The 26,155-nt window shown below is 43.0% G+C and overlaps 1 pseudogene; it reads right to left on the reverse strand.

Annotated features, from left to right (window-relative positions):
* Positions 1-23,803: 23,803 nt before the first annotated feature.
* LOC133369515 (5S ribosomal RNA) lies at positions 23,804-23,922 on the reverse strand (annotated as a pseudogene).
* Between the last annotated feature and the right edge of the window lie 2,233 nt (positions 23,923-26,155).

Below are 26,155 nucleotides of genomic sequence, written 5' to 3' on the forward strand. Positions count from 1 at the left end.
AACCTAGCTTCCAGGAAATTGCCAGCACCCCCCCCCCCATTCTCTGGAGATCAATGCTAAATGCAGTATTATAATTTTCTAGTTAAACTTTCAAATTATTATTATTTCAACTGCATGTTGGTGCTGTGTTTCCTAGAATGACTGAAGTAGGAATTCAGCTCTGGCTACTTCCAAACACAACTTCTACAATCTAGTGTTCTTGTCATCTCCAAATAGAATTTTATGTTCTGAAAAGAAGTTACCTTCTGCCTGATGATGTGAATGAACTAAGATGTATCTTGACTGGAGGACCGGAATCTCCACAGGCATGAAAAGGAATTTCATTAACTGAGTTGTGCAAAATTGCAACAAGAAAGCCTTCGGTCCACCCCTCCTAAGCCTTGCCTCCTTGCTTGAAGAATATTATAGATTGTTAAAAGGCCAGGCCCCTAGCGTGAAGAGGGATGCTTTTTGTCCTCTTGGTTGCCTTTTGCCTGCTGCACTTCCTAAGCAGGCTGATGGGGATGAAATTCAGTTTGAATTTTAATGTGGACCTACCTGATCTGCACTTTCTGAAACCAAACCACAGGTAATCTTTCAAATTCTCTGAATAGGGTGATACAGTTCTCCAAGCAAGTAGTATGTACAAAAATGCATAGGTTAGTAAAAATAACTCAAAATTAGTAAAGTTTGAACTTAGTAAACTTAGTAAAAATAACAAAATATTTGGGGAAATTGCTTGCAAAGAGGTGTACATCAGGCAACATTTCATACAAAAATGTGTACGTAAGGCCAAATTTGCACTAAAATGTTGATGAATTTTCACAAGCACTTTTTTTTAGAAAAAAACACAAAAATACAGAAATATGGAGATGAAGACTAGAAAAATAAAAAATGGAGTCAAATTGAGAGCTAGTGTGGTGCAGTGGATAGAGTGTCAGATTGAGACTTGGGAGACCAGGGTTCAAGTCCCTCCTCATCAGTGAATCTCACTGGGTGACTTGGGCCAGTCACTGTCTCTCAGCCTAAGCTACCTCATAAATTGTTGTGAGGATAAAATGGAGAGGCAGGAGAACCATGTTTGTCTGCCACCTTGAGCTTCTTGGAGGAAATGTGGGATATTAATGTAATAAGAAATAAAATAAATAAACGAATGAGCAATGGGGAGAAATCAAACCTGACAACCATCCCTCGCAGGCACATTAGTGAGGAATGTGCTCTACTTCTGGGGTTGAGGGTCCTGGGTCTGGTCCTCTGGCTTCCACTCCCACTTCCTCCTGCCCACCAGCTCCAGGCTCAGCATGCTGAAGCAGGCCAGTTCCCCAGACCGTGGAACAGCTGCCTGGCTTTGCTCTGTGCTTCCTCTGGCTTTGCACTTGGAGCCAGGGCCATGACACTGGGGAAATGAAGCCTACAGAATGACAATGGGGATAGGTGAGAGGTTTATTAAATTTATATATCACTTCTCACTGTAAAAAAAATCTCAAAGTTATTTACATCCATAAAAACATAAGAAGAGCACTGCTAGATCAGGCCTCTGGGAAGCCCACGCAGAGCCTGAGCGCAAGAGCACTCTCCTCTCCTGCTGTTTCCAGCAACTGATATTCAGAAACATCCTTTCTTTGACCATGACATCAGAGCCTAGCCATCATAGCTGAAATAATGCAAACACATAATCATGCTAAAAACATGCAAATATCCAGTCATTGGTGTTGCTCAAATGCCCTCTTTGCCTGGCACCAAAAAACAATGACAAAGTTGGCACCAGGTGGGCCTCCCTGGAAGCAGCATTCTGAAGATGTGGAGTCACTACAGAACAGACCCATTCTGTCATCACCACCCTCCAGACCTCCCTCGGATCAACTTGCACTAATAAATTTCAATCAGGTGTCGCCCAAAGGTCAAAATATGGACCAAATAGGGAGAGTGATTTGCTAGGGAGAAAGAGTGACTGCCCTTGGTATGTAAGAGCAATTGGAGGGTTTTCCAAGTATGAGAGAGCATGTATCTTGGGATCCAAATATCTGCAAAAATGTCTTATTCCACTCTTCTTCAACCTTGGGTCCCCAGATGTTGTTGGACTACAATTCCCATCAACTCCAGCTAGCTTAGTCAATGGCCAAGGATGACGGGAGTTGTAGCCCAACAACATCTGGGGACCCAAGTTTGAAGAACCATGCCTTATTCCCTATCAGCCTGCCCATGGTGTAAAATCAGAAGATGAGACCATCCTTGAGATCCCTTTTCAGTATGAGGTATACGGTGCGGGGTCCCAGGAAACAGCCTTTTAAGTGGTGGCTCCTCATGTGTGGAACTCCCTCCCTACTGAGCTGTGTCTGGTCCCACCTCTCTATATTTTTAGGTGGTTAGTTGACTCACCTTTTCCCGTGGGTGTTCAGAGGAGGAGACCACATTGCTGCTATTAGTAACTGTTCTTTCGTGATTGGTTAGGTGTTTTAAAGGATTGTGGATTTTTATGGATTTTTATCAATTTGCTTGTAAATCACCTTGTGACTTGTGCAAAGCGCAATATAGAAATCATCTAAACAAATAAATATCCATACTCCAGTACTGGGGACTGCTGTTACCACCTTACTGCATGGTATTCTGTTACAACTTCCCTACATTCATTTCAGAGTAGCAAAGGCATACAGCACTTCCTAAAATAGCTACCAACATAAAGAAATTGATGTGAAGCAAGTACTGTACCAGTTGTATTTATGAGCAAACCAAGATTTTGCTTGGATAGGTATTTCCACTTGTTTTTCAATCTATCTTTGTATTTTTCTATGCCATGTTTTTGAAAATGAGAATGCACATCCTCTCCTTCCCTGTCTATACACAAAAGCATATTTGCTTTGGTGCTTTGATGGCTAGGACAAATGTACATGTTTTAAAATACAATTTTGGTGTTGATCTAAAATGTGATGAATTCTAAACAGGTTACATCCCCCTCCCCCAAAAAGGGCCTAAATATTCTATTCAGGAGATTAACAATAATCTTGCTTTTGCTCTTATTATCTTGGATTTGATTGATAAACTGGCCGTAATTATTTCCATTTTAAAATATATATTAAAATACATTTACAGCTATTGTCAATAATGGCCTCACCATATCCATTTGAGGCCATCTTCCTCTCATAATACAAGAACCAGGGTCATTCAATAAAGCTGAATAGTGAAAGACACAGAACAGACAAAAGGAATTCACTACCACAAGATGTGGTGGTGGCCACCAGCCTTGAAAGCCTTAAATGCCAATTAGACAAATTCATGAAGGAAATCCTAACAGTGGCTACTAGTCATGATGGCTGTGACTACCTCCAGGTTCAGGGGGAGCATGCCACTGGGAAATAACAGAGGAAGAGGGCTATTCACCAGGCCCGGCTTGCGGGCTTCAAATAGGCATGGAATTGTTGGCATTAGGCCGTACTGCCAAAGGATGTTTTCATCAGGTCTGGAAAGTTACAAGCATGTGTTTTGAGAAGCAGTCTTATCTGCCATGTCTGGCCTGAGAGAGCAGACTTGAAGGTCAGACAGGTTGTCATGGTAACGGGAGATAACAGCTGGGAAAGTTGTAACAGCCAGTTGTTGGTTCATCTGTTCTTCTGCTTTATGCCTCTGATCTGTGAGGCTGCCCTTCTGCACCATGCCTCTGAACTGAGAGGCTGTCTTTACTTTTGCTTTTGGAGAGAGATGTGCTGTAGAGCTAGAGAGGGGGGGAACTGCTGAAAAGCCTTAATGTCTTAATAAAGACTCTTACATGATTTAAATGCTCTGAAGAAGTTTCTTGCTCAACTTAACTCCAACGTAATGTATGCTGTTTCACGCAACAACGCACACACGCCAACAGGGGTTATGGGCCCAGATCCACAGCGCATTACACGGGAGTAAGTTGCTGGTCTGAACGGCAGACGGAGTTCCAGAGAGGGCAGCTTGATTGATTGAACCAGACGGAGGTGAGCAACATGGCTGTAAACCTGTCTGGGGGAGGCTTGCCGCTGGAATGACTTAATGAAAAGAATTATGGCAGCTGGAAGCCGAGGATGCGGGCTTTGCTAGTAAAAGAAGATTTATGGGAAGCTATTGAAGGTACACCCCCTGCACCCCTTACAGCAGCTTGGACTAGGAACGATGAGCGAGCTCAAGCTTTTATACTTCTGGCTCTATCAGACTCTCAACTGCTACACGTGAGGGATGTTACAAACGCCAAACAGATGTGGGACCGGTTGGAAGGCATTCATGTGCAACAGACTGCGGGATCTAGATTGTGTTTGGCATGGAAGCTTTATCAAATGCACTTCACGGGTGAGTGTGACATGTGTGAGCATCTCACGGAATTCAGACGTCTGTTTGCTGAGCTGACAGACCGAGGCGTCGAACACTCTGAACTTCAGAAGACCTATCTGATCCTGGCTTCACTTGATGGGACTTGGAATAATATGGTAATGGCTTTCGAAGCCATGCCTGACGGAGGTTTGAACGTTGCGTTTATTGAGGAAAAGCTGACCCAAGAATGGCAGCGGAGACAGGAGGCGAAAAGAGCCGAGTCGATGGAAGCTGTCAGGAGGCAAGAGGTGAAAAATGCCGTGCCGAAGGATAATAAACAGGAGCAGCTGCAGAGGCTGAAGGCTTGTTTTGTTTGCGGAGATCGACGGCATCTCCAGCGGGATTGTCCAGTCAAGCGAAACTGCAGGGACGGAGGCTTGAAGCAAGGCAGTGTGAACTTTGTTTGTAAACAGAAGTCTCAAGATTTAGGTTCTATTAACTGGATTCTTGACAGTGGAGCAAGCCATATATTAATTAAAGACAGACATTTGTTTTACGCTTCAGAAGAAGTGAAAGACTTTGTTTTACTTGCTGATGGATCGCGTAAGAACGTGGAAGCTCGTGCTCTGGTGAAATTTGACAAGCTGGGAATAATGTCAGATTGTTTATTTGTTCCTGAATTGGCTCATAATATTTTGTCAGTGAGCAAACTGGTGAGTTGTAATTATTCAATTTTGTTTCACAAAGACCAATGTTTTATAATGAGGGGAGATCAAGTGTGCATGCAGGGAAGCCTTAATGATTCACAGTTTGTAATAAAGAGCAGTCAAGCAGGGTGTGCTGTGTTAAATGCTGAGGCACAGGTACATCAGGGCTGCGTTCATGAATGGCATCAAAGGCTGGGGCATGCAAACCTTGACACGATAAAGAAAACCCCTTTGCACAGTGAAAACATGCGTTTAAGAGACTGTGGACAGATAATGGATTGTGATTCTTGTAATCAAGCTAAAATGACTATTGCACCAATAAACCGGGAGGCTGAGAGAACCACAACAGCTCCCTACCAGCTAGTTCATGTTGATTTATCAGGGCCAATAAATGCTTCACGAGGAGGTGCGAAATTCTTCATGGTACTGGTAGATGATTTTTCAAGATTTTGTCATGTTTTTCTGTTAAAGCATAAAAGTGAAGCTGAACAGAAGCTGAAACTGTTCATTAAGAGAATCGAAACTCAACATGACGTCACTGTGAAAGCGATTCACTCAGATCAAGGTGGGGAATTTACGAGCAAAGCGTTAAGTGACTTTCTGGAGAGTAAGGGAATAAACCAGAATTTCACTGCTCCATTTAGCCCGTTTTCCAATGGAACTGCTGAGAGAAAAAATAGGGTGCTTGGGGAAGCAATGAGAGCCATGCTGATGGATTGTAGTTTAGGGAATTCTTTCTGGGCAGAAGCAATTCTTTATGCGAATTACATTCACAACAGGGTGTTACACAGTGCTATTGGAATGTCTCCTTATGAGAAACTTACTGGCAGAAAGCCTAAAATAGAACACATTCAAAAATTCGGGGCAAGGTGCTGGATCCACATTCCACAGGGAAAAAGGGGGGGCAAGCTTGCGCCCAGAGCACAGCAAGGTTTTGTTTTGGGATTTCAGAATGCATATTACAGAGTTTGGTGTCCAGAAACACAGCAGTTACTTCTGAGCAGAAGCATTAAAGTCTCAGAGAAGCCTTGGGATCAAAGGCAGACAGTTATTCTTACAGGAACAGGTGGCACACAAACACGAACACCATCACAGACATTTAAGCCAGATTTTGACATTAAAGTGGAAGGTACACAAATTCCTCTCAGAGATGCTTTGAATGAGCTCATTTGTGCAAAACGCAGATCAAAGAAACGAAAAGCTGAGGAAATGGAAGATCCTGGGCACGCGGTGCCAAGCACAAGCACAAGTACAAGCACAAATGGGGGGGCAGAGAGAGTCGAAGCTCTGGTTCCTTTAAGACGCTCTACAAGAGCGAATTTAGGCAAACCGCCTGACAGATTTACCGTGGGATTAATAACAAGTCCTGGAATGAATAAAGTTGTAGACATGGATCCTGATACACTTTATTTGACATGTGTTCAACCAAAGTTTGAGTGAATAAAGTTTTGAACTGTACTGAGATGTAATTTTGAACTGTACTGAACTGAACTGAAAATGTATGATGTAATGTACTGAAATGTATTGCAAGATGTATTGTAGAAATGTATTATTGTTGTAATGGATTTACAGACATGATGAAAAAGGGGGACTGTTGGCATTAGGCCGTACTGCCAAAGGATGTTTTCATCAGGTCTGGAAAGTTACAAGCATGTGTTTTGAGAAGCAGTCTTATCTGCCATGTCTGGCCTGAGAGAGCAGACTTGAAGGTCAGACAGGTTGTCATGGTAACAGGAGATAACAGCTGGGAAAGTTGTAACAGCCAGTTGTTGGTTCTTCTGTTCTTCTGCTTTATGCCTCTGATCTGTGAGGCTGCCCTTCTGCACCATGCCTCTGAACTGAGAGGCTGTCTTTACTTTTGCTTTTGGAGAGAGATGTGCTGTAGAGCTAGAGGGGGGGGGAACTGCTGAAAAGCCTTAATGTCTTAATAAAGACTCTTACATGATTTAAATGCTCTGAAGAAGTTTCTTGCTCAACTTAACTCCAACGTAATGTATGCTGTTTCATGCAACAACGCACACACGCCAACAGGAATTGGCCACTCTGCCTGGAAACAGGATCCTAACGAGATATGACTTTGATCTGATCCAGGGCTCTTCATATGTTCTTAAATGGATGGAACCTTGAAGGATGTACCTACATATCCAATAGGTCAACAAAAGGCAGCATCCATGAAGTAGTTCCACTAGAGCAAGGATTTCCATTTGCGCAACAGAACTTCCCCTCCAGCTCCTCAACCCCATGCCCTTCCCAAATGTACTCCAGAGGGCTGGGGGAACTGCCAGAACAGATTTAGGGGGGCATGGGTGATGTCCTGGCTCCCAACCAGAGAAGCAGACTCAGGACTTGGAGACTGGATTTTTCTGCACGAAGCTTTATTCCAGAAGTCAGTGCAGGAACACAGCATCAAACTCCAGCTTGAATCAGGATACAGAACTGTAGCAAACTAAGCATGTCTTAGGATAAAACACAGGAACCGACTAGGCATATCGCAGGAACATACTAAGTACAAGGAGGCAACAGAACATACAAAGTACATGGAGGCAACAACGGAGGAGCTGTCGCAACAAATCTAAACAGGCTACGCTACACCTTTATATCAGAGAGGCAGTGGGCACTTCTAAGGGTTAATTCTGGCTTTGTCTCACAACTGCTGAAAGGCAGGGGCTTTTTCTAGTAGAACAATATTTACCTCATTACAAGCAGAGCTTGGAAAAGTTACTTTTTTGAACTACAACTCCCATCAGCCCCAGCCAGCATGGTGCTGGATGGGGCTGATGGGAGTTGTAGTTCAAAAAAGTAACTTTTCCAAGCTCTGATTACAAGTATCTTTTCTCCAGCCTTATTGATCTTGGATATATGGTTATCTCTAGCTCTGACAAGTTGCTTGCACTATGCTGTCTCTGGCAGAATCCTGGCAGTTTGTTATTTGTTCAACAGCTAGGTCTGAACTGGGTGCCAATGAAGACTCTTCAAAGGTGGTTCAGGCAAAGGGACTTTTCTGGGTTTTCCCAGCAATTGTAAGAACATAAGAAAATAAGAACATAAGAAGAGCCTGCTGGATCAGGCCAGTGGCCCATCTAGTCCAGCATCCTGTTCTCACAGTGGCCAACCAGGTGCCTGGGGGAAGCCCGCAAGCAGGACCCGACTGCAAGAACACTCTCCCCTCCTGAGGCTTCCGGCAACTGGTTTTCAGAAGCATGCTGCCTCTGACTAGGGTGGCAGAGCACAGCCATCATGGCTAGTAGCCATTGATAGCCCTGTCCTCCATGAATTTCTCTAATCTTCTTTTAAAGCCATCCAAGCTGGTGGCCATTACTGCATCTTGTGGGAGCAAATTCCATAGTTTAACTATGCGCTGAGTAAAGAAGTACTTCCTTTTGTCTGTCCTGAATCTTCCAACATTCAGCTCCTTTGAATGTCCACGAGTTCTAGTATTATGAGAGAGGGAGAAGAACTTTTCTCTATCCACTTTCTCAATGCCATGCATAATTTTATACACTTCTATCATGTCTCCTCTGACCCGCCTTTTCTCTAAACTAAAAAGCCCCAAATGCTGCAACCTTTCCTCGTAAGGGAGTCGCTCCATCCCCTTGATCATTCTGGTTGCCCTCTTCTGAACCTTTTCCAACTCTATAATATCCTCTTTGAGATGAGGCGACCAGAACTGTACACAGTATTCCAAATGTGGCCGCACCATAGATTTATACAACGGCATTATGATATCGGCTGTTTTATTTTCAATACCTTTCCTAATTATTGCTAGCATGGAATTTGCCTTTTTCACAGCTGCCGCACACTGGGTCGACATTTTCATCGTGCTGTCCACTACAACCCCGAGGTCTCTCTCCTGGTCGGTCACCGCCAGTTCAGACCCCATGAGCGTATATGTGAAATTCAGATTTTTTGCTCCAATATGCATAATTTTACACTTGTTTATATTGAATTGCATTTGCCATTTTTCCGCCCATTCACTCAGTTTGGAGAGGTCTTTTTGGAGCTCTTCGCAATCCCTTGTTGTTTTAACAACCCTGAACAATTTAGTGTCATCAGCAAACTTGGCCACTTCACTGCTCACTCCTAATTCTAGGTCATTAATGAACAAGTTGAAAAGTACAGGTCCCAATACCGATCCTTGAGGGACTCCACTTTCTACAGCCCTCCATTGGGAGAACTGTCCGTTTATTCCTACTCTCTGCTTTCTGCTTCTTAACCAATTCCTTATCCACAAGAGGACCTCTCCTCTTATTCCATGACTGCTAAGCTTCCTCAGAAGCCTTTGGTGAGGTACCTTGTCAAACGCTTTTTGAAAGTCTAAGTACACTATGTCCACTGGATCACCTCTATCTATATGCTTGTTGACACTCTCAAAGAATTCTAATAGGTTACTGAGACAGGACTTTCCCTTGCAGAAGCCATGCTGGCTCTGCTTCAGCAAGGCTTGTTCTTCTATGTGCTTAGTTAATCTAGCTTTAATAATACTTTCTACCAGTTTTCCAGGGACAGAAGTTAAGCTAACTGGCCTGTAATTTCCGGGATCCCCTCTGGATTCCTTTTTGAAGATTGGAGTTACATTTGCCACTTTCCAGTCCTCAGGCACGGAGGAGGACCCAAGGGACAAGTTACATATTTTAGTTAGCAGATCAGCAATTTCACCTTTGAGTTCTTTGAGAACTCTCAGGTGGATGCCATCCGGGCCCGGTGATTTCTCAGTTTTTATATTGTCCATTAAGCTTAGAACTTCCTCTCTCGTTACCACTATTTGTCTCAGTTCCTCAGAATCCCTTCCTGCAAATGTTAGTTCAGGTTCAGGGATCTGCCCTATATCTTCCACTGTGAAGACAGATGCAAAGAATTCATTTAGCTTCTCTGCAATCTCCTTATCGTTCTTTAGTACACCTTTGACTCCCTTATCATCCAAGGGTCCAATTGTCTCCCTAGATGGTCTCCTGCTTTGAATGTATTTATAGAATTTGTTGTTGTTGGTTTTTATGTTCTTAGCAATGTGCTCCTCAAATTCTTTTTTAGCATCCCTTATTGTCTTCTTGCATTTCTTTTGCCAGAGTTTGTGTTCTTTTTTATTTTCTTCATTCGGACAAGACTTCCATTTTCTGAAGGAAGACTTTTTGCCTCTAAGAGCTTCCTTGACTTTGCTCGTTAACCATGCTGGCATCTTCTTGGCCCTGGCGGTACCTTTTCTGATCTGCGGTATGCACTCCAGTTGAGCTTCTAATATAGTGTTTTTAAACAACTTCCAAGCATTTTCGAGTGATGTGACCCTCTGGACTTTGTTTTTCAGCTTTCTTTTTACCAATCCCCTCATTTTTGTGAAGTTTCCTCTTTTTCTGTATTTGCAGAATAGAGGCTTCTGGAGGCATTTCCTCTGTGTCTTCTTCATTCCTTTCATCAATACTGGCATCCCCCTCCCCAACATCTGTACCCCACTCTTCATCCTCCCTATCTTGCCAAAATTTCTCCTTGGGGCCCATAACAGGTGACATGAAGGGAGAGGAGAGGAAATTGCATTGCACAGCCAAAAGTTCTTTGCGCTAGTGGTATTACTTCATTGGATCTGTTTATTAGGAAAAAATTCACACTAAAAATGCTAAAGAATTTTTATGAGGATTTTTTTTTAAAAAAACCCCACAAATTGCTGCAGATATGTGGAGAACTGAATTTAAGATTGGAAAAATGAGAGACAGAGAACTGAAAGTGACAGATCCTTCCATTTCCTCAAGCTTTTGATGAAACCTGATTAGCAACAGGCCAGCAGCAAGGCATAGAAACTGATTGACTCCCTTTGCAGAGGCCCCAGTGAGGCCTTGAGAGGAGAACAGTTGTGATAGAGGAAGGAGGATGGCATTGGAGCTAAGCAGAAAGAATGGAAGATTTGGGTTTGAAGTAGAAGTTAGTGCTTGCTTTTCTGCCTGCATGTTCTGAACAAGCAGAGGAGACCAAATCTGGGATTTGGGGGTTAGTGTTTTTAGAACAGCTGGCTTTCAATCTCAATGGCTCTCGTCACTTAGGACTTTTATTCATTTATGTTTTTGTTGCAAAAACCAAAGGGCAAAAATGGAACGCTGAACCTTATTTTGTTCAGGCAAAGAGCCATTCTGCTTGGGTAGAATCTTTATAACTTTGGGGAAATCTGAGACCCTTGCTTTATTGGGGGATCTCTCAGGTTTCAGCATAAATGATTTTCACCCATGTAGAGGATCAAACCTCTGTCAGATTCCACTACCAGTCGGATTGACTTCTTTACGTGAAACAGATGGGGTGCCATCTTGTCCTTGGGATCAGGTAGTAAAATGTTTGGGGCTACCCCCTGACTCAGAGTATTGTTGTCCTGCCGCTGCCAGGTAAGGCACACCAAGAGAGAAGGGACCCCATCAGAGGTCACTTGGCTTACACAAATCTGGAACTGGCCCCGCAGGAAAAGTTGCTCAAAATTCTCATGAATGAATAAATGAACACAGCCAGAGGAGGCTGGTGCACAATAATAACAACAACAACAATAATATCCCACGCTTCCTCCCAGTAGGAGCCCAGGGTAAGTGGGGCACAGCTCCACTCAGGGGTGGCTGGGGCCCATTGGGACTTGTGGGAAGTCAACAATAAGCAGAGCCAACTAATTGTCATTTTGTCCCCAGCCTTCTCTGCGGTGAGTTCTGCAACAGCAAACATGAACCCAAGGAGGAGGACGAGGAGGAGGAGGACAGCCAGCTGCCCGCCTGGCCTGGCTGTAAGTAAGTAGGCAGTCAGATGGGGGCTGGCTGAGGGCAGACTGAGTGTGGCGGGGCAGTGCCTTGTTTGCCCTAATGGACAAGCCTCTACTGGCTGCACAAACCTTCATCTGCTCTCAGCTAACCCACACCTGCCTGCCTTCATATTTATAACCAGTCCAGGGGGCAGCATGACCTGTCAGCTTCCTCCTCCTTTGTCTCAGTGTTGCCTATGAAGAACTCAAGAGGGAGGAGGATGGGAGCAAAGCTAGAATTAGTTGGGTCTGCCCATTGTTGGCTCTGGCACCACCTACTGTTGGGCTCCCTTCCTTCTGTCCTACCATCAGCCACCATTGAACACAACATTGCATTTGGGAGTGAGGAACACTCTCTTTCCTCAAGCGTTTGGTGGGTAAATTGATTGGCTGTATTTGCAGGTGTTTTTCCTTGGTCCCGCAGTGGCCTGTCAGCTGTTGGACTGTCTAATTGTGGCTTTTAGTGTCCTTATTTTGTAATGGCATGCGCTCCTACTTTATCTGCTGTTTCATGTTCTTTATTACATGGATGTGGTTATGATACTTTGTTAAGCTGCCTTGAATGCCAAATAAGACAGAACTAGCATATTCTTTTCTTTTAAATAAAAAACCTTCATAAATACTAGTTTATTCTCACAACAACACAGCAAAGTGGGTCAGGCAGAGAGACAGTGACTGGCTTAAGGCCATGGCTGAACTAGGATTTGAAGCCAGGTCTCACCTGTATATATATATTGCACAAAGGGAAAAAAGCACACTTACGGTTAGAAAAAATGGCGGCTAATTTGATCTCAGTGTTCCATGGGGATTTTTTAATTGGATCATTGAAGCAATGCTTTTAAAATGAAACCAATTTAGCCTTTACGTCTTGCTCTCTCCCTTCCATACACACCCCGAAAGTCGTGTGAAGAGAAAGAGAGAGGGGAAATTTTTTTTTTTTGCTTTCTCCAAGCGTATCACTGCCATGGCAATGAAACTGTTTGGTGTGTCTGTGCGCTCCTGTTTTGTGGCACTGTGTGAAACAAAGATGCTATAAAAGGAAAATGACACCTTTTCCAGAAGTGATAATGGTAGTAACAATCGAGGGTCAGAGTACGCTACAGCAGTCTTTAGCTAAATCACCAATTAGGAATGCTTGATTTAGCAGTTGTTATACCCTTGTTAGAGAAAAGAAAAGCAGGAGAAAGATTTTCTACTCGCACTTACGGCTTTAGACTTCATAATGTTCTTTTCATTCCTGTATATCTTTTTCCTGAAAAGAAAAATACTACCTTGTGCCTTAGACTGAACTTTCAAGGAAACCTGAAGATGTTGCCAATCTCTCCCGTTCCCAAGAAAGAAAGATAAGGGGAAAACAACTGCCTGATTTATCTGGAACTAATAATATTTAAGTATTTGTATACCACCCCCTCGCAAGCCATCAGGGAGGCGTACAGCAACATAAAAGCATTTAAAAGCAATACAAAATATCCATTACAATGACCGGCTGCTCAAGACACTTTTTAAACAGCTGTATAGACTGGCTGGCACAAATAAGTCTTCAAGAGATGCCTGAGACGAGCCCAGGGGTGTAGTCATCCAGGGTCTCAGGGGGGTCTTAGACACTTTACTTTTTTGGGAGCAGGGTCCCAGCAGGTTTACTGTGTCTCCAGCATCCTGTGAGACAATCAGCATGGAAGGGGAGTGTGTTAGCCTCTGAGAAGGGTCTTCTTATTTATTTATTATTTATTTTATTTTATTATACTTGTATACCGCCCCATAGCCGAAGCTCTCTGGGCGGTTTACAGTAACAAAAAACATTAAAACAAATACAATTTAAAACAGATCTTATAAAAACAATTTAAAACACAATTTAAAAATTTAAACAGTATAAAACACATGCTAAAATGCCTTGGAGAAGAGGAAAGTCTTGACCTGGCACCGAAAAGATAACAGTGTTGGCGTCAGGCGCACCTCGTCATCGGGATCATTCCATAATTTGGGGGCCACCACTGAGAAGGCCCTCTGCCTTGTTGCCATCCTCCGAGCTTCCCTTGGAGTAGGCACCCGGAGGAGGGCCTTTCTTGCTTTCTTACATGCTTTCTTGTCCTTTCCTGCTGATTGGAGCCAATCAGAGTGAAAGGAGGTGAGTCAGCGCTGAGAAGATTCTTCTCAGTAGCTAACACTCTCCCCTTTGATGCTTATTGGCTGCTAGGGATGTCTGTTGTTGTGGGAGAAGGCATTAATAAGGATCTCCTCAACTCAGCAGCAAAACAAGGGAGAGAGGGCATGGCTGTGACTAACATGAAGGGACTCTGCACTTCTGAAGTTGCCACTACACTACTGGATGATTCAAAAGTGAGGATGCCTGCCGAATCTCTGCTGGAAGAGTGTTTCACAGCATGGAACTGGCAACACTAAATACCTGATGTCTGGTTGAGATCGAGTTTCTGTAATGTGTGGAACAACTAACAACTCCTCCAGATGATCTCAGTGATCCGGCTGGGATATAAGAGCTCAGGCAACATTGACAACAATACTTAACATTGGTATAGCACTTCCAAGTGTGCAAAGTACTCTGTGTGCAATATTTGTAATGCTAACAACAACCCTCACAGATAAGTCATCGTTATTATCACCCATGCTATAGTGGGGGGGGGGGAGACTGAGGCAGAGGAAGAGAGTGACTTACCTAAGACCAATTACTAGATTCATGGCAAGAAAGTTTCACACCAGGGACTTCCTGATTTGTAGCAGAGGACACATCCACATCCAGGCCCGGCACCAATGGTTGGCCAGGTCGGGCACTGGTCAAGGGCCCAGGACTTCTGAGTTTCTCCTGGACAGCAGGGCTGCTGTTTAGGGCTATAAGCTTTAGCTGAGAATTGCATGCACCGCACTCATTGGTGCAGAGCCCCATCCATCATGAGATGTACGTGTATGGATGTCAGCTTCCACATGTGTATAACTGCTAGTAGCTAGATGGGTCAGATCCTGGGTTCTCCCAAACCCAGCAGGCTTCTTTGATAGGTGGGTGGGCCTACACCCCTTTGTCAATCACCTGACACCACTATGATGTCGGGTGTCCAGTTTCCCTTTGTGGTATGGCAAGCCACACTATGAAACAAAAGCCAAGCCAAGAGAGGCTTGATCAGGCAGTGGCCCCAAGCCTATTTTCTCTAGGGAATAGGCTGTGCACCTGAGTTTCCCATGGGGAACTTGGCTGTGCGGCTGATCCAGTGGGCTTGGATACGGGGTGGCTTCAAGCCCACCGGCGTTTTCTGTGCCCTTCCTTGGGCAGGAGTCAGCTGTGCTACTCAGTAGCTCAGTGGATCCCAGCAGGCTTGTTGTCACTGTCAATCAGCTGATTAGTGGTGAGAGCAAGCCTCCCTTGCCAAAGCATACTTTGGAGAACACTTTAAGGCTCCTAGTTGCAGTCTGGCAGCTGCTTCTCAACCTGACCCACGCCTAGTGCCATATATGACATCTGGTGTGGGGCAGGTGGGCATGGTTTGGCCCTTGCCAGGCCTAATTAGGACTGTGTGCTGGAGATTCCCTCCCTCCCAGCTAGAGTCTAGCTGGACAAGGATGTTTGTATATGTCTCCACAGTGTTGCAGCCATCATTCCTTCTATTTCTGAAGTTCAGAGGCGAGTGCCAATTCCAATGTAGCCAAATCAGCATCATCTGTGCATAAGAGGAGGTATTGGTGGGCTTGGTGCAATCCCAAGGTTTGCAGAAGTACAAAAAAAAATAGGGGAAAAAAGCCAGGAGGGAACCCCCAAAACAGCAGAGTGAAGACTGAGCTTGCTCAATTATCACAGAACACTGGTTGAGCGTTGGGGGTGATGGTGGAACACAGGAAACTGCCTTCACCTGAGTCAGACCATTGGTCCATCTAGCTCAGTATTGCCTACACTGAGTGGCAGTGGCTCTCCAAGGTTTCAGGCGGGAGTCTCTCCCAGACTTACCTGGAGATGCCAGAGACTGAACTTGGGACCATCTGCTTGCAGATGCCCTACCACTGAGCTATGGCCCTTCCTCATACAGGGACGTGGAATGCTTCCTTATACTGTGTCAGATCATTAGTCCATGTCACTCAGTATTGTCTGCACTGACTGGCAGCAGTTCTCAGGGGTTTCAGGGAGGAGTCTCTCCTAGCTCTACTTGGAGATTCTGGGGACTGAACTTGGGACCTTCTGCATGCTACGCAGATGCTCTGCCACTGAGCTATGGCCCTTCCCCCCAAATTGGATGGGAGGGGGAATGGGATGTTTTGCAGAAGAGAGCACAGCTGACTGATAGGAACCCTAAAGCGGAGTATTCTGCACCGCAACGTTTTGATGCCAGTCCCATTTGTTATACCTAAATAACCCCCCAAACAGGTCCACCTCACTTTGTGATCTGTAAAATGGAACGAATCATGATAAACCACTGGATGAACGAGAAACGCTTGGCACAAAAAGCTTCTGAAATCATTCATGCACCAATAGGGTGAAGCGAAATGCCTGCAAAGAACCTGCACATAAAGGCATTGTGGATGCGTATTTCTTTCCTTCATGTCCATGTTTCATTTCGAGAGTGTAGTGGAGCTCAACATTGCAACCATATTGAAAAATCCTCCGAAAACAGGTTTGTATCGCCCTCCTCCTCTTTTTATGAGGAAAAAAAGTCTCCTATTATATCACTGGCCTTGAGATGCTTTTCTATGCGCTCTTGTGAGGTCATTTATAGTGATAAAGCTTCGGGGTCATCAGGAGAGAGAGAGAGAGAGAGACACACACAGAGAGATCTTCCAGTAAAATGAAATGCTTTGTTAGAGAGTCCTTGCATTGAAAGATGTGGGTAGTGTCTTGAAAATTCAAATTCCGTGGCCACTTATTCATCCTCATGTCAGAATTAACCATCAGTGGTTAAGGGAGGAGGGGGAGGCATGTCTCATTGTCTTTGTGTACAAGCTGCAAAAGGTTATCGAGAACAAAGTCGCCTCTCCTGCATTATTTCCTCTCTTCTCTCCAGCTCATGAAAAGTACCAGCTCGTATAAAAACTGCATTTTTTACTGACTTGGGTTTGGTTAAAAGAAGAGAGAGAAAACATGGCTAACTAACATGTGGCCGATAAAAACTTGTTTTTATTGTCTCAAGCTGCAGTTAATTATACTGCAGCTATTTAGATGGTTCACTTCATGTTAATCCAATTATAATTTTTTAAAGAGCGACTTATTAAAATACCGTTCCCTTTCCAGCACAGCTGCCCTGCAGCAGGATACACTCCTTCCATTACTGCAGGAGCTTTGCTTGTCTAAAAAAGCAGCTCAGCTGCAACTTTAACCTGTCACTGCTTTGCCCTTATTCCTTTCATGGAATTGCTGGATATCCATCTCATGAAGGAAATCTTTCTTCATGGCAGTACAGAGTTGCCTGGGGAAAAAAGAGATGAAATGTAGAGAGCTGGCTGTGATTTGGAAGGCCCGGATTCAAGTCTCACACACGATGAACTCAGTGGGCTGTATTCAACAAAGTTCTACTCAGAGCAGATCCATGGAAATTAATGAATCTAAGGATGTAATCCAATACATGTCTGTTAGATCGCCTGGAGAGTATGGGATTGGGAGGCACAGTCTTACAGTGGTTCCACTCCTTTCTCTCTGATAGGCACCAACAGGTAGCATTGGGTGATGAGGTTTCAGACCCTTGGCCTCTCAATTGCGGTGTGCCACAGGGCTCTATCCTCTCACCCATGCTATTTAAAATCTATGTAAAGCCGCTGGGAGAGATCATCAGGAGATTTGGGCTGCAGTGTCACCAATATGCGGATGACACTCAGCTCTATCTCTCATTTAAATCTTCACCGGAGAAGGCTGTGGAGACCATGTCCAAGTGCCTGGAATCTGTGAGTGGATGGATGGGCAGGAACAGGCTGAAGCTGAACCCTGATAAGACCGAGGTACTACTTGTGGGAGACAAGGGAGGGTTAGGAGATGTTGACCTGGTGTTTGATGGAGTGAAGTTGCCCCTACAGGACCAGGTCCGCAGCCTCGGGGTTGTTCTTGATTCCAAGCTGTCCATGGAGACTCAGATTTTGGCTGTGAGCCGGGCAGCTTGGTATCAATTACACCTTATACGTAGGCTGCAACCCTAACTCCCTGTTCAACAGCTCCCACTTGTGGTACATGCCCTGGTCACCTCTCGATTGGACTACTGTAATGCGCTCTACGTGGGGTTACCCTTGAAAACGACCCGGAAATTACAACTTGTACAGAATGCAGCGGCGCGCTTACTTACCAACAGCCGCCGAGACCACATTACGCCAGTATTATTTGATCTACACTGGCTGCCGGTTATTTTCCGGGCCCGATTCAAGGTGTTGGTATTAACCTTTAAAACCCTATACGGTTTCGGCCCAGCTTACCTGAAAGAGCGCCTCCACCGCCACCAATTATGCCGCCCAACTAGATCAGCCACTCAAGGCCTTCTCGCAATCCCGCCAACCAAAACAGCTAGGTTGGTGGGTACTAGGGAGAGAGCCTTTTCTGTGGTGGCCCCCACTCTCTGGAACTCCCTCCCATGTGACCTTCGACATGCTCCTTCCCTAGAGGTATTCCGCAAGGCCCTGAAGACGTGGCTTTTCCAGCAGGCCTTTGAGGTCCTTGGGAAGGGTAAATCTTTATGGTCTTTATGATTTTACCATCTATCATATGCTGCTAATATAAGTGCTTTTATATGTCTTGTTGTATTTAATATTGTTGTATTGTTGTATTTTATCTCATTTTAATGTACGTCGCCTAGAGTGGCTAATTGCCAGATAGGCGACAAACAAATTAAATATTATTATTATTATTATTACTCAGACATAAGCTCCATTGGGTTCAATGGGACTTACTCCCAGGTAAGTGTGTATTGGATTGAAGCCTTAGTTTGGATTGGAAGTCATTTCCATTAACTTCAGTGGATCTACTCTGAGTAGGACTAGCATTGAAAAAATAGAAATGGACTGCCTTCAGGTCAATCCCAACTTATGGTGACCCTATGAATAGGGTTTTCATGGTAAGCAGTATTCAGAGGTGGTTTTACCATTGCCTTCCTCTGAGGCTGAGAGGCAGTGACTGGCCCAAGGTCACCCAGTGAGCTTCATGGCTGTGTGGGGATTCGAACCCTGGTCTCCCAGGTCATAGTCCAACACTCTAACCACTACACCACACTGGCTCTCTAGCATCGAATACCACCTTTGTTATGTATGGGTATTATGTATTTGGGACGAGTGAATCTCAATTTGTTTCTCTCAACTTCTGGGTTTTTTTTTCTAATCGTAAATTCAGTTCTCCACATTTCTACATCATTTTGTGTTTTTTTTTTAAAAAAAAGAAAACTCATGAAAATTCATCCGTGAATTTCTCCTAATATACACATGGTTATGTGCAATTTTGCCTGAAATACACATATTTGCCTCCCTGGGCTCCTGCTGGGAGGAAGGGAGGGATATAAAACAAATAATAAATAAATAAATATTTGCAAAGCAGTTTCCTTTAATATGATGCATTTTTGTATGTTATTTTCTCTAATACATACATTTTATGTACACTTTACCCCAGTATATGCATTTTTGTACACACTCCTTGGCTGAAAAAGTGCACAGCACGATTTGGAGACGTGAGAATTCTGAAGGATGGCTATGTTTCGGTTTGCATCTTGTCTCAAAAAGTGTGAATTAGGTAGGTTCCCGTTTAAATGTGAATCAAATTTCCCCCCGATCCCTTGGCCTTATGACAACTATCTTCCCTCAGTCCACATCCATGGGCATTGGGATATTATTAGTATTAATACAGTGCTCAAAGATTAACAAAGACGGCCCATGTCCACAGGCTACCAACCCAAGACATCTATTGCAAAAGGTAGAAGGGATTGGGAGGGAATACGGGAACAAGCCAATCTAGACACAATCGTTTATTTTATATTTATAAAAGTATTGATATACAATACTGTCCTCTTGCAAAGCATACAGCAATGTAAAAACAGTTGAAAACAATAATTAAAATGAACGACTAGTTAAGAGACATAAAAAAAGTCTTCAAGAGATGCCTGAAAGTCAAAAGCGAGGATTTTTCATCTAATGCCCAGGTGGACAATGACAGCTCTGGGTGAGGAGGAGCCAAATGGCAATTAGCCAATGGAGTCCTCGGTGCTATCTCACCCATCTAAGAACCCATCTTACAGGACCACTGTTAGAAAGCATTGTTTCCAGTTGTGGCTAGGGATGGAAAGATCTGTCTATGTCAGTTCTCTCATTTTCTCATTCTTCCATTCTTAAATTCAGTTCTCTCACATTTCTTCAGCAAATTTTGTTATTTTTTTTTAAAAAATCCTCATGAAAATTCATCAGCATTTTAGTGCAATTTTCTCCTAATAGACATGTTTTTGTATAGTTTTTGACTAATGTACACATCTTTGCAAGCAATTTCTCTTCAAAATGCATTTTTGTATGTTATTTTCACTAATATATTCATTTTTATCACATTTCCCCCTAATATATGCATTTCTATAAACATTGTTTGGTTGCAGAACTGCATCATAAAATTTGGCTAAGTGTGAATTTCGAAGGATAGCTGTGTTTTGGTTCTCTTACTGTTTTGGCAACTGTGAATGTGATAAATTTGGCTTTAAATGCAAACGGAATTGAATCCTCCCCACCCCTAGCTATGGCTCTGCACTAGCACAGGGGTGGCTAATGGTTTTGGCCCGACTATCCCATCACCACCTTCCAGCACCTCCATGGATCATATGCCAGTGGTGTTTGGCTTGTGATTCTGTTTTATTTTACTAATTTATTAGTAGCACTGATTCTATTAGATTCTCTTTTTTTAACCAGCTTTACTGTAAGTTGCCTGGAGGCTTTGGCATATGACCACAAAGAATTTTAATACATAAATCTTCTTCTTCTTCTTCTTCTTCTTCTTTGAGACATTCCCTTCTGAGTGAGAGAAGGAGTGATGCCTCTTAAGATGGGACATGCAATCCTATACATGTTTACCTGGGAGTAAGGCCATTGAATGCAATGGAGCTTATTTATTTGTTTATAGCTTATCTATATATCACCTATTACAGTCTGACTCAAGGTAATGTCCCAGTTAAAATGATAATAAAACTAAAAAACAAGAATATAAATAATATGCAGCTGATAACTCCAGTTTGCGTATTTTCCCCCCAAAAGTCCTCATGAAAATTTATCTGCATTTTTGTTCAAATTTCTCCTGATACACACGTCTGTATGTTATTTTGCCTTCTAGGAGGAGGGGTGGGATATACATTTAATTAATGAATAAATCATAAATAATATTCACATTTTTGCAAAGCTATTTCCCTTAATGTAATGCATTTTTGCAGGTTATTTTCACTAATATGTGTGTTTTTCTAAAAACCTTGGACTGGAGAACCACATAGCGAAATTCAGAGAACTGCAAAATTTAAAAGAGGGCTGTGTTTTGGTTTGCATGTTGTTTCGGAAAGCACAGATTTAGTAGGTTCGCCTTTAAATGTGAACAGGATTGAATTTCTTCCCCATCCCTAGTGACAATGATACTTAATTCAGGAAATTGTTTTCCAGAACAAACGAACCAGTAAACCCATTGTTTTTAAATGCTAGGATTTTAAAGTGTGTGGGGGGAAGAGGTGGTGAATGCATGTCTTTTCTTTCCCCCCTAGCATTACTGCCATCACATAAGCTCATCTTGTCTCCCGTGGTCTTCAAAAGACTGCCTTAGCCAGGCTGGTTGAGCACATCTTTGATCCATAAACAAACGCATTGGGCATGGTCTTTGATGAACTTTTGGCGATTTAAACACTCTCCGTTAATTACCTCTCCTTTTATCTGCTGCGCAGTAAAGATGGACTGCTGCTTCCCTAAATCAAGAAAATGTGACTGAAGGCCTCCTGATCCAATTGTTCTCATTTAGACCAAGTCCTCAGAAACACAGCAATAAAATATTATTGTGGCTCGAGCTGACATGAAACACCATTGTCGTCAATCAAACACACACACACACACAAAGAAAAGAAAAGAAAGACAAAGAACCCCTTGCAAGTGTGAGAATCAATATATAACACAAGCATGGAGTCTGCAGTCACCTAATCATCAATTGCACATGTTTCGCAGGGACTTTTTGCCTCCCTCCCTCCCCTCCTCTCTTAAAACACTTGTCATTCTGCTATCTGCTGAGATTTAGCAGCTGCGGAGATGAATGGATCAATACTGCCCAACAGGGCAGCCACTGAAAGGCGCCATTTCTTTCGGTCTAACCCAAGGACTAAAACAACATAGTCAGGCCGCCATGTCTGATTTAGCTATTCAATGTTTTTTTTAAAAAAGTGTGATATGATCATGCCATATTTGGCCTCTTCTCCCGCTGATATGATTATGCACACTGCATCGAGTGGTTACGATGGTGTTGCTTGATGGGCTTCCATGGGTTTTGCCAAAGACCCTGGTATATAAAGCTCATTCGGAGCAGTGAGGCAGGTTTAATGGGCAAGTTGGATGAAGTACAAGGCCAGCTGGTATCTGCTGCTGCCTCTAAATACAGTAATGTGTATCAATCACTTGGTGTGGGACTTTTTTGTCTGTGTGTCTGAAGCTTCCATCCAATAAAAACATGTTCACTGTGTTTTAAAGAAGCAGCCTTTTAAAAAAAATAAAGAAGGAAAAAAAGAGCATGATGTTAATGTAGCTTTATTAAAACAGTATTTAAGGGGAGGAAAGTAGCTGCAATCATTAGGAACTGATGCACAACAGCACATCAATAAAAACAAAGAAAGGTTATTCATGACTTCACACCTGCCTGTTTTAATGGGTGAACAATTTGCCATACTCTATTTCCAAAGAAGACTAGCCTGATTTGATCTGCCCTGCTCATGAACCAGTTTGGATCATGCATAGGGATGGAAAGATCTGTCCATTTTGGTTCTCTCAGTTTCTCATTTTTCCAATCTTGAATTCAGTTCTCTACATTTCTGCAGCAACTGACGGATTTTTGCAATCAATTTCTCCTAGTATAATGCATTTTATATGTTATTTTCACTAATTATTTCCCTTTACCTATGTGTTTTTGCAAACGTCGTTTGGTTGGAGAACTGCACTGCAAAATTCGGATAAGTGTGCATTTTGAAGGATGGCTGTGTACTGGGCTTCATATTGTTGAGGAAAATGTACATGTGATAGATTCAGCTTTAAATGAGAACTGATTCAAAATTCTTTCCCATCCCTAATTCATGAAGCCTATCCAGAATCTTCACACCTGTGGATCCCTTTAGAAGGCAGTCTGAGGGCGGCAACGCTAACTTGGTCTCTTCCTTTTACATTTTTTTAAAAGGTAACCCAGCCTCCTGGAGTGGCTAGCGCATGAGGGTCCTTGCTGCTGTGCACTTTGTATCAAACTGTTGGCCTCCATGGCGCAGAGTGGTAAGCGTCGGTAATGCAGCCGAAGCTCTGCTCATGGCCGGAGTTCGATTCCAACGGAAGGAGGAAGTCGAATCTCTGGTAAAAGGGGTCGAGGTCCACTCAGCCTTCCATCCATCTGTGGTCGGTAAAATGAGTACCTGGCATATGCTGGGGGGTAAAGAAAGGCTGGGGAAGGAACTGGCAATCCCACCCCATATATACGGTTTGCCTAGTAGACGTCGCAAGACGTCACCCTAAGAGTCGGAAATGGCTCTCACTATAAGTGCAGGGACACCTTTACCTTTTATTGGCCCCCTGGGAGCAACAGGACTTCATGAACCCACATGAATCTGCCTAGACCCTGCAATGGCCATCAGAGGACTTTCTCCATGTGCCTCCTCTGAAGGTGCCAAGAGTGGCAAGGAGGGAATGGGCGCTTTCATTTATGGAATGCTCTCCCCAGTGAAACATGCCTGATGCCAACATTGCCAGCTCTTAGGCACCAGGCTGAGATGTTCCTGTTTGCCCAGGATTTTGATGTTCAGCTTAGATCATACTTTGTTGTTATATGCCTTCAAGTCAATTGCGACTTATGGCGACCCTATGAATCTTTTATATATATATATTCATAGGGTTTTCATGGTAAGAGGTATCAGAGGTGGTTTACCCTTGCCTTCCTCTAAGCCTATGGCACCCGGTATTCCCAGGCAGTCTCCCATCCAAGTACTAACCAGGCCTGACCCTGCTTAGCTTCCAAGATCAGATGAGATTGGGTGTGTTCACTATGGTATGATTAATGGCCTGTCTGGTTTTGGTGGGATGAAGTAGATTCATCCTCTTTTTTTCTTATTGGATGAACACTTGTAGGAATTTTTGTGCTATTGTATTTTTCTCATGTGTTTGGTTTTAAATGATTGACAAGCTGTTAGGTATTTTATATTTGTAAGTTGCCCTGAAACTTTTTAAAAAGAAAGTGGTGAATAAATGCAATTACTACTAAGTGCTGTCACTCTCAGGGGAAAATTGTATAGAAAAACATGGTTGCCCTCACTCCAGGTGTCTGGATTATCTTTTTAAAAAGTGTTTTGTTTTGTTTTACTTTTTAACAAATGTTGTATTTGTGTCTCCCTAAACAATCTGAATGGAAATAGGGCAGGATAGATTTCATCCTGCTCCCAGCTGGACCTTAATGGATCCATCCATCCTTAGGTATATGTTGCAGACTACTTTATCTGCACAAATCATGCCATTTGAAATACATGCATATTTCCATTTTGGTCTCATGTAAACCACAGAAGGAGAAACTAGGGAGATGTTCCTGTCATGGTCATACCCACAAAAAAGTGTATGCACTTACTGAGAGTAAGGAAGAGGAAGCTGATGGGCTGGTTGGACTGGTTGGAAGTAAGAAGGCCGGCAGGTGGGGGCTGGCTGAAGACAAACTGAGCTTGGCGGGGCAGTGACCCATTTGCCCTAATAGACCAGCCTCCACTGGCCTTTCTGGAACTGGAAAAATGGACAGTGCTCCATGCCATTGGTTCAGTTATCTTAGAATTGTCTACCCTGGCTGGAGGCACCTCTCTAGCAGGTTCCTTCAACTGGAGATGCCAGGGACTGTATCTGAGACACTGTCCATGCAAAACACATATTCTTACTAGGGATGGAAAGATCTCTCGGTTCTCTCAGATTCTCATTTTTCCAATGTTAAATTCAGTTCTCTACATTTCTACAGCCATCTGTGAATCTTTTTTTTTAAAAATCCTCATGAAAGTTCTCCACCATTTTAGTGTGAATTTCTCCAGATAAACACATTTTCATAGGCAGTTTTGACAAAGGTACACATTTTTGCAAGCTATCTCTCATTATTTCATGCCTTTTTGTGTATTATTTTCACTCACGTATTCATTTTTATGCACACTTTCCCCTAATATATGCATTTTTGTACGTAGTTGGCGAACTGCCTCCCCATATTCTAATAAATGTGAATTTTGAAGGATGGCTGAGTTTTGGTTGTCATATTGTTTTGGAAATTGCAAATTTGATAAATTCTGCTTGAAATGCAAACTGAATTGAAATTCTCACCTATCCCTAATTCTTACCACTAAGCTATGGCTCACCAGCTTAATTCCATCCATCCAGACCCAGATATATTAAATATATGTGTAATGTTTTTAAAAAAGATGTACCAGTTTTAGATAGGTGCCCCACTAAGATCAGTGGTGACATCTCCAAAGCTATTCCAGGGTCTTTATAGGATCCATCTATGTTGAAATAACAGCCAGGGTCTTACCTTCACAAGTGGCAAGCACAAGTGAAACTTTGAGGTTCCATTCTTAATACCTTGTGTTTAAATGTGTTATATTTACATATTTATGCACAACAGAGGAAGCGGACCTTTAGTATGGTGGCACCGACACTTTGGAATTCCCTCCCCGTAAATATTAGACAGGCATAATCTCTGTTACCTTTTTGGTGCCTATTGAAGATCTTCCTCTTTCAACAAGCCTTTTAAGTAGAGGCCTTATCCCAGTCTGCGTCTGTGTTGCAATTGCTTTTTAAAGTTGTTTTTCAAAGATGTTTTTAAGATGTTTTGTTTTAATGCTTTAAAGTCTTTTGTTTTTCAGATGTTTTAAATTGCTTTTAATGTTTTTGTTTGCTATCCTGAGATTCTTCTTGGAGAAAGAGAGGGGTATAAATAAAATAAAATAAAAAATATTTCAAGAGAGAGAGAGAGAGAGAGAGGAGCATCTACTGTTATGAGACATTTGTAATCTTTAGGTGCCTTAGGAAAAAAGAAGTATGGAATCTCAGCCTGCTCTTTCTTAATTTTATGCACATGTTCATACTTACAGGATTTGCTTTGGTGGATATATTTTGCTAAGCTGAAAAGTGGAAACTTTTTGGACATTTTAGACTTGGGGAGCTATAGGAATTATCCTTGGAAATCAGTATTAATTGATGTGATGAACTGCAGCTTCTCTTAATTAGGCAGTCTAATGTAGAATGATAGAGCTGGAAGGGATTTCAAAGGCAG

This window comes from Rhineura floridana, chromosome 13 (assembly GCF_030035675.1).
Source record: "Rhineura floridana isolate rRhiFlo1 chromosome 13, rRhiFlo1.hap2, whole genome shotgun sequence".
NCBI classification, from domain to species: domain Eukaryota; kingdom Metazoa; phylum Chordata; class Lepidosauria; order Squamata; family Rhineuridae; genus Rhineura; species Rhineura floridana.